Source organism: Cynara cardunculus (assembly GCF_001531365.2).
Source record: "Cynara cardunculus var. scolymus isolate 2C chromosome LG 13, CcrdV1, whole genome shotgun sequence".
In the NCBI taxonomy this organism is placed as follows: domain Eukaryota; kingdom Viridiplantae; phylum Streptophyta; class Magnoliopsida; order Asterales; family Asteraceae; genus Cynara; species Cynara cardunculus.
The window spans coordinates 14,627,500-14,643,086 of NC_037540.1; the positions used below are offsets into that span (position 1 = coordinate 14,627,500).

The window sequence follows — 15,587 nt, forward strand, 5'->3', positions numbered from 1 at the left end:
TTTGAATTCGTGTAGCTAACTGTAGATAAACATAATCAAATATGTAATAAACATCTTTTAAATATAAAATATTTAAAATGTAATTATAATTATCATTGAGTTTTAACAAAATACTTAATTATTATCTTTATAAAATGTTATATTATTAAATCTATATCTATACTATATTATAAAACATTTGACAAAAACTCTTAAAAACCATTTTTTATGCATGAAGTACTGTTTATTGATACATATAACTTAAAATTTAAGATTACAAGTAATTTGTGCATAAGTATAACTTATTAAAACTCCATATTTGAATTCGTAATAACTAATTGCAAATAAAAATAATCAAATATTGAATAAACATCTTATTTTAAATATAAAAAATCTAAAATATAATTAGGATAATCATTGAGTTATAACAGAATATTTTAGTTACTAGATTTATAAAATATTATATTATTAAACCTAAATTAAATTTTTTTGTTACTAAACCTAAATTAAATTATAATTAAAAAATTGAATTAAGAAAATTACACCAAAACACAAGAACTTTTAAAAAAGTTTAATTTGATAGTGACATCGATATATTTTTTTTCAAAATTTTAGAATATTTTCAAAATTATATTTTATTCAAAAATAAAAACACTATCGCTTTCTCTAAACCACATAAAACCGTATTATATCGACATAAAAAGAAATAAAATGAAATACTGAAATCAAGATGTATCTCGATGCATTGCACGAGTACCCTTCTAGTTATATTATAAAGCATTTGACAAAAAGTCTTAAAAACCAATTTTTATGCATACAATACTGTTTATTAATGCATGTTACTTAAACTCAAGATTACAAGTAGATTGTGCGTAACTACAACTTATTAAAACTCTATATCTGAATTCGTGTAACTAACTGCAGATAAACATAATCAAGTACTTGATAAACATCCCATTTTAAATATAAAAATCTAAAATATAATTAAGATAATCATTGAGTTCTAACAGAATATTTTTCTTTATAAAATGTTATATTATTAAACCAAAAATAAATTATTTCGTTATTAAACTTAAATTAAATTTTAATAAAAACAGAAATTAAAGAAATTAAATAAAAAATGAGAACATTTAAATAGTTGATTTGATATTAACATTGATATTTTTTTTTTCAAATTTTTATGATATATTCTAATTTATATTTTACTCAAAAGTAAAATCATTATTGTTTTCTAAAAACCACATAAAATCGTATTATAATATTGACAGAGACAGAATAAAATAGAACATTAAAATCGAGATGTATTTCGCTATATTGCTCGAGTACCCTTCTAGTGTGTGTGTGTGTGTATATATATATATATATATATATAGGTTCATTCAAGGAAGAACTAATTAGTTTGTGATAACTATGAGATCTAGTCTCAACCACAAATCAGTGGATAAATTAGGAAACTAATATTTTTGATAATTTGACTTAAAATTATAATTAAAAAGCATTTCAGGTATTTTAAATTTTTTATCTCTCGTCTGTCTGTCTGTCTGTCTGTCTCTCTCTCCTACTTTCGGCCTCCACTGAACATCATGTGATATCCAAAATGTACCAAGATATACAATGTGATACCAGAACTCACCAAGTAAACTTTGAGATCACTGTGGTACCACTATGATATCTATGCTGTATATATATATATATATGTGTGTGTGTGTGTGTACAGTATGCACAATGTCTGTTGTAAGGAATCAGGCAACCCCCTCTTAACACCATTAGGTTTAGTTCCATTTATGGAGCGAAGTTGAGCACTCGGGAAGGGCCGTGGGTTTGGTGTAGTGAAAGAGAACAAGTAGCTTCAATTACAATTTGATTTGTTGAAGAGATAAACTGGTGGCACTTTCCATTGTACAAGCAAGATTGATGTATGTGGTGTGTGTATGCAATGTGTGTATGTGTGTTGCAGGTCTGGAGATTAGGTTGGAGAAGAAGGTTGGGATAGAGATGACCATACACACACACACATACACACACACACACATATATATATATAATGATACCAAATTTGAATGAAAAATTTGATATAATTTATAATAGTAATAGTGGTGGTGGTGGAGGTGGTTTTGGTTATGGTCGAGGTGGTGATGGCCGACGGTAGTGGTGGTGACAGGCGGTGGTGGTCGATGACGGTTATGAAGGTAGAGGCAGTAGTGGTTAGTGGACGACGATGATTATATAGGACGTGAAGATGATGGATTGTGGTGGTGGTTGACAACGATGGAGGAGGTAGTTGTGGCTGAAGTAGTGAAGATAGTGGTGGTGGTAGTTATGGTGGAGGTGAGGTGGCAATGGACGGTGGTGGCCGATGGTCGACGGTAGTTATGGAGGTCGTGGAGGAGGTTGTTGTAGTAGAGGAAGAGTTGGAGGTGGCCAACGGTGGTAATGGTGGTGGAAATGGACGATGGTGGTCGATGGCCGATGATGGTTGTAGAAGGGCAATGCACAATGGTGTTCGGTGGTCGACAGTGGTTGTGGGGGTCATGGAGGAGGTTGTTGCAGTATATGAGGAGTTGGAGGTGGCCAACGATGGTAGTGTTGGTGGTAATGGGTGGTGGTGGTCGGTGGCCCATGGTAGTTGTAAAGGTGGCAATACACGGTGGTAGTCGGTGGTTGTGGAGGTGATGGAGGAGGTTGTTGTAGTACATGAAGAGTTGGAGGTGGCGATGGCGGTAGTGGTGGCAACATTGGACGGTGGTGGTCAGTGGTCGACTATGGTAGAGGTGGCGATGGACGATGGTGGAAGGTGGTTGTGAAGGCGGTGGATAATGTTGTTGAGTGGAAGAGAAGGTGGAGGAGGCCACTGGTGGTGGCGGTGACCAAAACTAGCGATGATGACCATTAAAACGAATATCATATTAAGGTTATACATCGAACTATGGTAGATTAGTAATATTTTAATTTATGTCTCATTCTTATCCCATCTTGTTCCACCTATCTTGGTGGAACAAGAAAAAACCTTTTTTGTCCTATGTTGTCTCACCTTGTCTCAGTTCTTGTCTCTGTCCATGTCATGCCAAACGTGGGACAATGAGTTCTTGTTCTGTCCCATACTGCGCCAAACGTGTGACAGTGAGTTTCGTCACATCTTGTCATGTACGATGTACCAAACGCAACCTATATGCCGATAGATACCATTCGAAGACTGTCATGTGACATTAAAAACGCAAAAGAAGGTTCTGGCGGGTGACATTAACAAGTCTCGTAAATCGGGTCCCCTTTAGAATAGAGTAATTGGTCTGGACCAACTGGTTAACTAGTCTTGTAAATCAGCCCCCTTGAGAATAGAGTAATTGGTTCAGACTAGTTGGTTGGTTAACCGACTCTTTTTGCACAACCAGTCCTCCTATAGAATGGGGTAATTGGTACGAATCATTTGATCCCCTTAATTAGGTCCTTTTGCCCATCTCTGCACGGTGGTGATATATTCAACCAGTTTATCATCACAATTGGGGATCTAGCCGTCACAATTACATATTTGTGTTGATTTTTGGTCTTCATTGTTGAAGTAGTGACATTTGAAATAGAAATGATCAGGAAACCAATTTAAATGAGGAAAATGATGATTTAACTCAAAGTCATGTCTTTTGGATGGGGGAATAAACGCAAAACAAAATAAAAATCACAATAATCATCGGTATGACAAATGAGAAGTTAATACTTGGTAGTGGGAACATACAACAAGAACCAAAAGTGTAATTAAGTTATAATAAAAGTAAATCGGTGATCATATGTGTTAAAAACGGATATTTTTAGTTGGAACCATTTATATATATATATATATATATATATATATATATATATATTGTCGACACTAATCAAAGATTAAAATAAAGAAACAATAAAATAGACGTAAAATAAACGCAAGAGACGATCACATACGACAAGTACATGTCATAATAAAACACATTTTCGTTTATTAACATGAGAAATGAAGAGAACTTGAACCTCTTGTATTTAGGTCTTATTAACCATCACCCGACCAATCTGTTAATTTAAATATTTTATATTCTAACAATTACAATTACAATTACAATTACAATCAATTGTATAATAAATTGTTTTGTTTTTTATAATTTAACGCTTTGACTTTTGGGCACTTGACTTTGAATTAACAATAGACCATAAACGCTCCTTGAATTGGCAATGCTTCCACAATCCACACTTTGGTGCGGCCAAATCTAAACGAAATCTGCAACAAACAAAAATATCATCGAGTTTGGGACATTTTTTGATAGGGAGGGGGGAGACCCCTCCAGATCAAGATAAAACACTAAAACGCTAAAAAAACAGCAAGAGTTTGAGACATTTTACTGAACGCTTACTCGATAAATGTTTATCAGACCACTTTATCTTATTTGGTATTAGCGATGACAAGGATCGGGAGTTTTACATGGTAAGCGAGAAGTGAGAGTATCGTGACCTACCCGCTTAGCGATCATCGCGTATAAATGTTGCATACAATATTGTTTTAATAGATTATAATCATATATGGTAAGTTAAGTGAAAAATGTTGAATCTTACCGTAAAACTTTTTGTCCCTATAGTTTTGAATTTACAAGATTGTCATCGTGGCTTGGCACAGGGACGGACCCATAATTTTTTTTAAACGGTGGCACCATTTGACCATAAGAAAAAAAAATATAGGAATTTTTTTTCAAACGGTGACACCGTTTGATTATAAGAAACAAATATACAGATTTTTTTTCAAACGATGGCACCGTTTGACTAAGAAAATGACACTAACATTATTCGAACTTGGGTGTGGGGTGGAATAAAAGCCTTGCAAACCAACTCTACCAAATAAAACTTGTTCTCATTATAGTTTCAAAATACATATGGGTGGCACACAACAAATTAATACGGTTGCACCATTCATGAAACCTAAATTTTTTATCCTTCGACGGAGAAACGATACGGTGGCACGTGCCACCCATGACACCTAAGTAGGTCCGTCCATGGCTTGGCAAAAAGGTCAGATTTAGAACCTTCGGTCTAACAATCGTTAAAATTCTGTTAAACGAGAGGAATTTTTATTCTTTTACCAAATGATGAAAACATTTATGAGTTTTTAGGTGAATTAACTTTTTAATCTAATTTAACTTTTTGTAACTATTTTTAGTACATTCAATTATTTTCAACTACGTTAATCTACTTTTATTTTCAAATTTATTTTGACTTGAAGAGTTTGTCAAAATTTTCGCCGTGATGATAAAAATAAGTAAATAAAGATATTTAAATGAAGATGAATGTATATGAAAGCTTTGTTCTCGTTTTCCTACTATAACTTTTATTTATATCGGAACCCAATCATATATATATACATATATATATATATATATATATATATATTCAATAGACATGGGGTTCTTAGCCATAAAAAGAAAACAAAAAGGAAAACCCTAAGACTAAGGAGTTGGTTACGCACCAGGACTAGGTCTGCCAACTTTACTACTCCAACAACAATCTACAAATTTTTAAAAGAAAACAAAGGAAAATACAAGGTCAAACCTAACAATGCCTCTCCTAAAGTGAATGTGGTCACATTTAGTTTACATCTTCACAAACTCCAACTTCCTCACGTAGCTTGATAAATCTTTTCAGCTTGGAGGCTTTGTCATAATGTCTCCAGTTGATTTCCTGTACCATAATGAGAGAGATCTATAACTCCTTCCTCTGTAAGGTCTCTTAGAAATTGAAACCTCACATCAATGTGCTTGCTACGGCCATGAAGCAAGAGATTCTTTGACATCTTTATCGCAGAACTGTTATCACGCAAAATTGTTGTACCTTGAGATTTCACCATCCTAAATTGTTCAAGAATCCTTCTCATGTAGACACACTGACAAGCACAATTTACTACTGCTATGAATTCTGCTTCAGTTGTGGATAAACTCACAACCGGTTGTTTCTTAGATTGCCCAAGATACTGCTACTCCGCTAAACAAGAATATGTATCCACCCGTGCTTTTTCTATCATCTAAATCACTTGAATAAACACTGTCGGTATAAGTAGATATATCTTCACCTTTTCCTCTCTTGTAGAACAACCCAAACGACGTAGATCCCTTCAAATAACTCTATAATTTGTAATCCATCTATGACTGAATAATAACTCTATAATAACTCTATAATTTGTAATCCTCTCTTGTGTCTTTTGCGGTGATGGTCATTCTTATCAATATTGCCCCAGAAACACCGTCTCGATAAATTATGTTGGGAGTCATGCTAAAAGTAGTCCATTCTCTCCCACATATAATCCAAATAGGCGGAATTACTCTAATTTTTCGTGGGTCGGAAATCTTGAACTTCAGCCCCCCTAGGGCAACCCAAGTCCAAAATTGGCTACCAAAACCCTTGGGATTGGGCAAGGTGCTTCTCACAATTACCAAAGTGGGAAATCCTCACAATCACACATACCTAGGCAACAAAATGAATCAGATGATAATGGTTCACTCGAATCATTGCTCAAGGGTTTTATAAACCAGACCAATGCAACGTTAAGAAGTTTCGAAATCCAACTTGGCCAATTTGCCGCCAATCTCAAGGGTAGACCCTTAGAAACTCTGCCTAGTGAACGGAAACCCCTAAGGGTAAGGAGTATATCAAAGTCGTAACCTTACTAAGCGAAGATAGTTCAAGAGTCAAAAATCACATAAATGAAGCCTTCGGAAAGACAACCCATCAAAACGAGGATTCACACGCTTTTGATAGGTCAAAATTTCCAATTTTCTATCCTCCCCGTGGAGAAACTCAAAATTCAGCTTCTGTCCAGAAAACAGTCCCTACATCCACGTCCAACACCAAACAACTCTCAACTCAGACTTCCCATTATGGGAAGATTGTGCCCACTCTCCAACAGAAAAAGTCCAGCCAACCAACTCTAGATTTGCAAATTTACCTTTTCCGAAAAGAATGAAAACCAAAAATGTGGACGAGAAATTTAAGAAGTTTTTGCACATCTTTGAGCAACTTCACATTAACATACCTTTGGTAGAGGCTCTTAAGCAAATGCCAATTTATGTTAAATTTTTGAAAGACATTTTAAATAGAAAGAAAAGGTTGAACGAATTTGAGACGGTTATTTTGACCAAATAATGTAGCGTACTCCTTACTTGCAAAATTCCTCCCAAGCTTAACAACCCGGGAAGTTTTACCATCCCATGTTCTAAAGGAGGAAAAGAACACTAGTACAAAAATGGCTTTTTGCCACGATTTTGGAAATGTCGGTTTGCCACGGTTGGATCTAGAACCATGGCTAAAAGTTATAAATAATATGAGAGGGTTATTTTAGCCACGGTTTAACTCAATAAGCGTGAGCATTACGAAATAGGTCCAAACATAAAGCCATGGTTTAGAAAAGGTTGTGTGACTAAAAGGTTTCCTATGGCTACGGTTTTTTGACCATGGCCAATAACTATCAAAAATCGTGGCCATAGGCAAACATCTAGTTACGGTTTTTGTCAAAACCATGGCTTTATGTTGTAACGGTTATTATCCGTGGTGATAGATAGACATATTGCCACATGAATACAATTATTCGTGGCAAAAACAAAATATGTATAGCCACAAAAATATGTTAAATATGACCAATAGTCACTGTTTTTTATGGCCATGAATTATTCTATTACGTGGAACAAAAAAGGTAACTAGTAGCCATGAGTCTAAAAATTAAACTTAATTATATGTCATAATTTGGTCACGGTTAATATGAAATTTGTGGGGCTATAAGTATATACATACATACATACACACACAAAAACATATATATATATATATATATATATATATATATATATAAGATCATGGTTAAATCTAATCTATGCGACCAAAAGGTAACCGATAGTCACGACTGAAACGAATCAACTCACATGACTAATAAATTGTATATGGGCACGATTTTTATCATTTTGCGTTACCGAAAGCTAATCAATAGACATGGTTTCAAAAATTGAAGTGTAACTATATGTACTAATAGTTTATGGTCACGGTTTTTATAAATTTGCATGACTAAATATAACCAATAGCATAAGTTCTAATATATATATTGAATGGCCACAAATTTTGTTATTTTTTGTGGCCAAAAGATAACTAGTAGTCATGGGTCTAAAAATTTGGTGCAAGTATATGTGATGTTTTGGCTACGATTAATATGAAATTTGTGTTGTTATAAGTATAGCCAAGGACACATTTAATATGCAATTTATGTTGCTATAAATATAGCTAATATCACGACTAAAATAGATCTAGTATACGTAACAAATATAGTTAATACGATGGATGAACAAATCAAGACATTGGAGAAGGAAATTGAGGACCAAAACAAAAAATTCAGGTCTGTAAGTCCATTCGGGATTGTTTGTGTTCTGTTTTGATTCCATAAAACGGCAGCAAGGTGCCGTCGTGGTTCATGGACTGTGCAAGCTCGAAATCGGCAGCTAAAAGGATTGTTTTGTGGTTAAAAATTATCAGGTAAAGGGGTTGTTTCGTGGCTAAAAAACAATAGCTAGGGGGCTGTTTTTTGGCTAAAAATCAGTAGCAAAAGGACCTGTTTTGTGGCTAAAAAAAGCAGCAACAATAGGGATTGTTTGGATGTCGTTTCGAGACTGTTTTGGGCCATGTTTAGAGGTTGTTTAGAACTGTCCTAGGGTGCTCTTTAAATATGTTTTGGGAAGCATTTAGGACTTGTTTAGAGGGTCATTTACACCTGTGATTATTGATACATTAGAGGATTTTGGGTTCCTACAATAATTATTTTTAGTCTCCCTACAGTTTTTTATTTTTTCTTTGGATAATCGTACCTTCCAGTGCAGATCCTAAAGAACAATTTGTTGTCATATGATCTCCATGATCAATCACTATACATTAACCATTACAAACCCAACCAAATAAGAGAAAAATGTGTGCATTAACACCTGGAAAAATAATGAAATAATCAAATTATAAAGAGAATAGTGAATGCGTGACAAGAGTTAAAAGAAATAAATATAGTCCTTTCTAACCTGAAACAGTTAACCGGGTAGCCATATAATCTATTCATTCTCATTCTTTGGAGATGAATACTAAAACAGACATGGACCCAATATTGACTACTTGTGTCACACCACATAGCTACTCAAGTATCTCACAAAAGGTGCACTTTGAGTCTTTTAAGCCAAATATATACTTGAATGATAATTCTCATTCTTTGTGATTCAAATTGCATATCTTTGTGATATTGCCATAACAATTTGAGAAGTTAGTTATAAAACTTTACTTCAATGATAACTGGAAGTCCTATCAAAGATTCATTATTGTCAATTCTGAACATAAGCCACACAATTATTTTTAATTGTGATAATAGTTGTTAAATGTGCTTTTATGTTAGACTTTTACCCAATACTCAGGGAGAAGTGCAACAGTGTAAAGATCTATTTATAAGGAGGAGAGAATGTTATTCTAATAGAGATTTTCTTTCAGTGGGGGAGAAGTCAAGTTAAACTGATTGAGAATATGTTTCAGTTCTTTAGGGGGAGTATATCTGAAGAAATGTGTAAAAGGGTAGAATGTTAGGTCTTTGCTTGTTCATGATGTTCAGGATTCTTCTAGTCACCATGAGGGGGAGAAACGTCATCAAAAGGGGAGAAATGTTATCAAAGACACGATATCAAGGGAAGTTGTTTGAAGATTTACTGATAAAAGGGGAGAAACGTTTTCAAAGAGAAATTGTTTGAAAGTGTACAAAGTTCATGAAGAATTTGCTAAGAAAGTATGTTTCTTGAAGAAGATAGTTGAAGATTAAGAGATTGTTAAAGTCTGAGAAAGATGAAATTGCTAAAAATGTTTGTTTCTTGAAGAAGATAGTTGAAGATTAAGAGATTGTTAAAGTCTGAAAAATATCATGAAAATTGAAATTTTGAAGAAAGTTTTTGAAGAAAGAGAGTTTGTTACTCAAAGAAGGAGTTTTAGCAAAGTTTCTACAAGGGAAGAATGTTTAAAGTCTTGAGAGAACATGGAAGAGAATGTTCAAAGTCTTGAGAGAGAAATTTTGAAGATTTCAAGATGTTGAAATTTGGTGGTGCTAAAAGTCTGAAGAATTTTTTGCTGATTTTTTTTTGAGTTGTTTGATAAAGCTTGAATCCAAATGGGGAGAATGTTAGGTTCAAATTTTTGTACTTAAATGTTGTATCCAAGCTTTATTTTTCTAGTATATGTCTTGTGTGTAAATAGGATGCTTATAGTCTTAGTCGAAAAATCTTGTGGGTGATTGTAAGATCATATTTGTAATCATTTGAAGATCCAATACGATTGAAGCATTGAAAATCTCCCTCTCTACATTCCTACTCTTTTTATGCTTTTACATTTGCTATTGTAATCTTGAACCATAGTTCGTGTTATTGATTAATCTTCTGGGATTATCACTTTACCACTCTATAATTGAAGGAGAATGTCTATGTAGAACAACCTTAATGGTTTATTCAAAAAGGCGAAGAAGATAAAGTGTACAAACTCGACAAAATGTTGTATGGATTAAAAATGGTACAACAAAATAGAGGCACACTTTGTGAAAAAAGGTTTTCAAAGATGCAGTAAGGAGCATACATTGTTCGTCAAAATTGAGGAAGGTAACAACATTCTAATTGTTAATCTATATGTCGACAATCTGATTTTTACCAAAAATTCCTAGTCAATGTTTGCAAAGTTCAAGTCATCCATGGAGAAGGAATTTGATATGACTGATCTGGGAAAGATGAAGTATTTCCTTGGTGTGGAGGTAAGTCATAAATCGGATGGAATTTTCATTAATCAAAGGAGGTATGCTGAAAAGTTGCTAGAAAGGTTTAATTCTGTCTAAAACCCAATTGTACCAGGTTCAAGACTAACAAAGAACGATGATGGTGACAAAGTGGATACAAATTTATACAAGCAACTCATTGGAAGATTGTTGTATATCATAGTCACAGGACCCGACTTGATGTATGTGGTATGCCTATTAAGCAGTTTTATGGCAGATCTTTCATAATAACATACGTAGGCCGCAAAGAGAGTCCTTAAGCTTAAATTGTTTTTAATCAAATTAGTTAAAGCTACAATTTGCGCATTTAAATAAGAGATTGCATCAAGTTCATGAATGTCCGAGCGGCCTTAGAAACAACAACACGAGGGTTTGACTATTCAATATTATTGCTAGAAATTTTCTCCAAAATGTCATACACTTCGTTATAGGTTTTAGCTGTGAAAGCTCCACCGGCCATTGCATCAAGGATAATTTTAGTGGCACTAGAAAGTCTATTGTAAAATGTTTATAATTGAATGCAGTGAGGGATTTCATGATGAGGACACCTCTGTAGAATGTCCTTGAATCCCTCTCATGCGTCCGAAAGCGCTTCATCCTCATCTTGACGAAACGTCATAATTTCATTTCTAATCTTCACATTCATTGTTGGAAGAAAGTATTTTTTTATAGAAAATTTTCCGCCAAATCATTCCAAGTAAGAATCGAGTTTGGTGGCTGAGAATTTATCGATGCTTTAGCTCTATCCTTTAATGTGTAATAGGAAAAGTGTCAAGCGTAAGGCTTATTGTATGATTTCGTGAATTTTAAAATGAATAGTCATTTCTATAAAAGTTTTAAATGAGAGTGCGGATCTTCCAACGATAATCTCCCAAACTGACCCATTACGGAAATAATTTGAAAAATTACCAGTTTTGGTTCAAAAGTTGTTGTTGTCATTTCGGGTCTACCTATTCCTGCAGCCAATTGACCGAATTTTGCGTAGTCCCGTATTCCTCTAGTTTTATCATCGTCAATTTTAAGCGTGGCCTTCCGAAGAGGTGGTAGTGGATTATCCCATATGATACGGTTTAAATTAGGGTTTTGTCGATTATTTCTACCTCTTCTATGTCTTGTAATGGTTCTTTCTAATTTAAGATCGAGAGATAAAAGTTCACCGTATTGTAATCGTGGCATGCAACATGAAAAGTGCCAATGAAACAAATGACCAAGGCTAAAATGAAAGTCAATATCTCAGCATAAAAACCGCGCCAATCTCCGGCAACGATGCCAAAAACTTGGTAGCTTAGAACCGTTCGTGTTTACACAGTAGGCACATAGTCCCCACAGTGGCGGTGCAAGTGAACGCCGACACTATCATCGCTTACAAGTAATAGAGTGGTAAAGCACCGAGATCGTTTTCACAAGGATTGAACTACTGAGAATCGAAGAATTTCATGAATTTCTTGAACATGTTTCGGTTTGTGAATAAAAGTTGGATTTTTGTTAAAAAGCTTTAAAAGACGAGATATACTTATAAATAAAAAGATGGACATGAGTGTAAATATTCCTTAAGATAAAAACAATAATATAATGGTCAGAAACTTATGAAATGTTTATAAAAACTTCAATCTCTCGAAAGTGAATATTTATAGGCAGATCCCACAAAGTTCCCACTCTCACCACTCCAAAGCTTGCTGAGTTAGCTAAAAATAAAAGGGAATGAAATTCATACTCAAATCTCTTTGTAATACAAATATCTAATGCTTGAACCTTAGCTAAATACATACAAAATTTGTATCTCTACGTAATTATCAAAGACTTTCTCAAATCTTTGTGTATCACTTAAGCCGTATTTCGAATCCGCCTATTTTTGGGTCAAAGATCTAGTATTAATACTTCAAAGTGATTGGCTTATCCGTGTTGAGTTTTAGTCCCGACTTAAGTGACCAGTATATGAAGTGGTAAAGAATGAAAACACCCAAATATTGCATAAAAATCCTAAATTAACTCACACCCACAAAAGTAATTAGCTCATAATAGATATGAAAAACATAATAGAAGACAAGAAATAAAACTTAAATGAAACTTTCATTAAAATAAAACAAAAGTTCGTCGCCACAGTGGTGAATCTGTGGGCAACATATTACAATTAAGAAGCTTAATACAAGAAAATGAAATGCTAAAACTTAACTTAAAAGTAAAATATGGAGAGACTTCAGTTGAATTGGGTTGATCTTCAGCTGAATTGGGATGATCTTCAAAATTACTGTTGGATTCTTTATATAGGGAAGGAAAGGATAAAGATGACCACTATTATCCAAAGGAAATGAGCCTTTCAAATATTTTGTGGTTAAACACTCATCCCACTTCCTTTTTTTTTATACAAAATAGGTAGTTCCAGCTGTAATAATCTTTTAGAAAGATGTTCAAGAAAACTTACTTTAAAAAGTTGGTCCTTATCCATAAATTCGGAATCTTTCTACTATGGTGACACTGTGGGCGCAGTCTCAAAGTGATGGTTTTCAGAATAAATTCCCATCCTTTGTGTTTTATCATCTTAAAAAAATAGAATAAACGAGAAAAAACAAGAAAGTGTTTAAAAGATGTAAAAACGAGAGAAATAAACAAGAAATAACTCTAAAAAATAAGAGTTATCACTTATCTTCAGTATGTTTCTTTTATGCATGCTGAATTGAGTGAGTGACATCGTGTTTTCCATTATGAATAGTTTTTAATTTTAATTATTTTTTAATTATTCATGTTGAATAAAATATATTTATCAACATGTTTTTCATGTATGTAGTATATTTGTAATTATATATCTTTATGCATTCTGAATACAGTCATTTGTTTGTCTTAGTATTTTTTATGCATTATGAATATAAATATTATAGTAGTATATCTATGTTTATAATTATAAAATTGAGATCAATGATGTATTTTATAGATCAATTTATAGTGGGGGTCAAAAGGGGCAACCAACTATTGAAATTGAGGGCAATGATGAATTGAAGTTTTGGACTCCCATCATAGATGATGATATTAAGCTTCTTGTTGGAAAAGTTTTCGATTCACTAGAGAAAGGTATTAAAATATATAGAAAGTATGCTTTTAAAGCAAGATCTAATATCAGACTATTTTCTTTGAAAAAAAAAAGCATATGCGATGATTATTTTGAGATAAGTTGTATGCAATGAAGCTGGTTTTCCAGATTCCATCCAAGTATATACATTGGATGAATCGAAAAAAAAGGAAAAGAAGTTCAAACATTCATAGAACTGGTTATGATGCATGCGTGAAGTTGAAGGTTGTTCCTGGTATGAGCCCTTTTATGTTATATGCATTGGAAGAGAAACATAATCATTGTTTATTTGATAAAGATTCAAAGCACTTGCTGAAAAGTAGTCGGAAATTAGACTATTCTCAGCAAAGGTGGATTCTTAAGATATCAAATGTGAATATTGGCGCTACACGAGCCCATAAGATTCTTTATCAGTTGAAAGGTGGGTATGAAATGATAGATGGTACTAAGGTTGAGTATAAAAATTTTCAACGGGATCGTAATTGATCCATTTAATATTTGTTGTTCTTATGTTCTTGTATTAATGATATGTGTTTCAGGTACAGTATGGTATTCGTTCCATTCACAAACATTGACAATCACAAGAATTATGTAACTCTTTGAGTGATGGTCTTCTTGATGGAGAAAGTATTGAAGGGTACAAATGGTTGCTTCTTTCATTCTTGAAATGATTTGGAGGCAACCAAAATTTGTGGTAACTGATCAATGTCTTGATATTAAGCAAGTTGTTATTGAGGTCTTTTACAGAGTCAAGACATGGGTTCTGTATGTGGCACATTACTACAAAATTGCATTCTAAGGTAATTCATTTTTTTTGTTTATTTGTATGTGTCCCAAGTATTTTAATATGCATTATAATTATTATATGAAGAATTGGTTTTTAGATTTCTTAAGATTTTGTTTCAAATACTGATTCCAAGAGACGTTTTCATGGTTTTAAATGGGATGAGCACATTGATCCTATTAAATTTGAAGAGAGATGAACCTCTTTACTGGTTGAGTTTGGTCCTGTTGGGCATAGGTGGTTGTCTTATATGCATGATAATAAGCATAGATGGATTCCCTCATTTTATAAGGATATTCCAATCGCTCGACTAATGAGAACGATATCGAGATCTCAAAGTGAAAGTTCATTCTTTTCATTATTTTTTCATCATGGTGCAAAAATGGAGGGTCTATATCGGTTTACATAGTTTGTTAAAATAGCAGGGTTTGTAATTGAAACACACTATATATATGAACTTAATCATTTGAGAACTTCAAAAATTGTGAGAACTTCTATTTTAAGGTTTTCTTCACATGATTTTTTCCGTTTAAAAATAGTATTTACTATATTAATTAACATATATTTGGTTTACAATGTACTTGTTTCATATGTATTCGGTTCATAATGTAAAAAAAATTACGTGTATTTTTTGTTTCACAAACACGTAAAAAATGTTCACATTATGAACCGAGTACATGTCAAACGAACATATTGTAAAAAAATATATGTTAATTAATATTCAAAATCATAGTCTTAAATGGAAAAAATCATATGAAATAACACAAGTTCTCAAGATTATCACAATTTCATTTTATATATATATATATATATATATATATATATATATATATATATATATATTAACACATGTTGTATAAGTTCTTAAGATTATCACAATTTCATGAGTTCTTAAAAGAAGACCCCCATATATATATATATGGTTGGGTTTCGATGAG

The 15,587-nt window shown here is 33.1% G+C and overlaps 1 non-coding gene across 1 annotated transcript; it reads left to right on the forward strand.

Annotated features, from left to right (window-relative positions):
* Nucleotides 1-11,331: 11,331 nt before the first annotated feature.
* Nucleotides 11,332-11,438, forward strand: LOC112526167. The gene has a single exon (XR_003070503.1). It is a non-coding gene; the product is annotated as a small nucleolar RNA R71 (small nucleolar RNA).
* The last annotated feature ends 4,149 nt before the right edge of the window (nucleotides 11,439-15,587 follow it).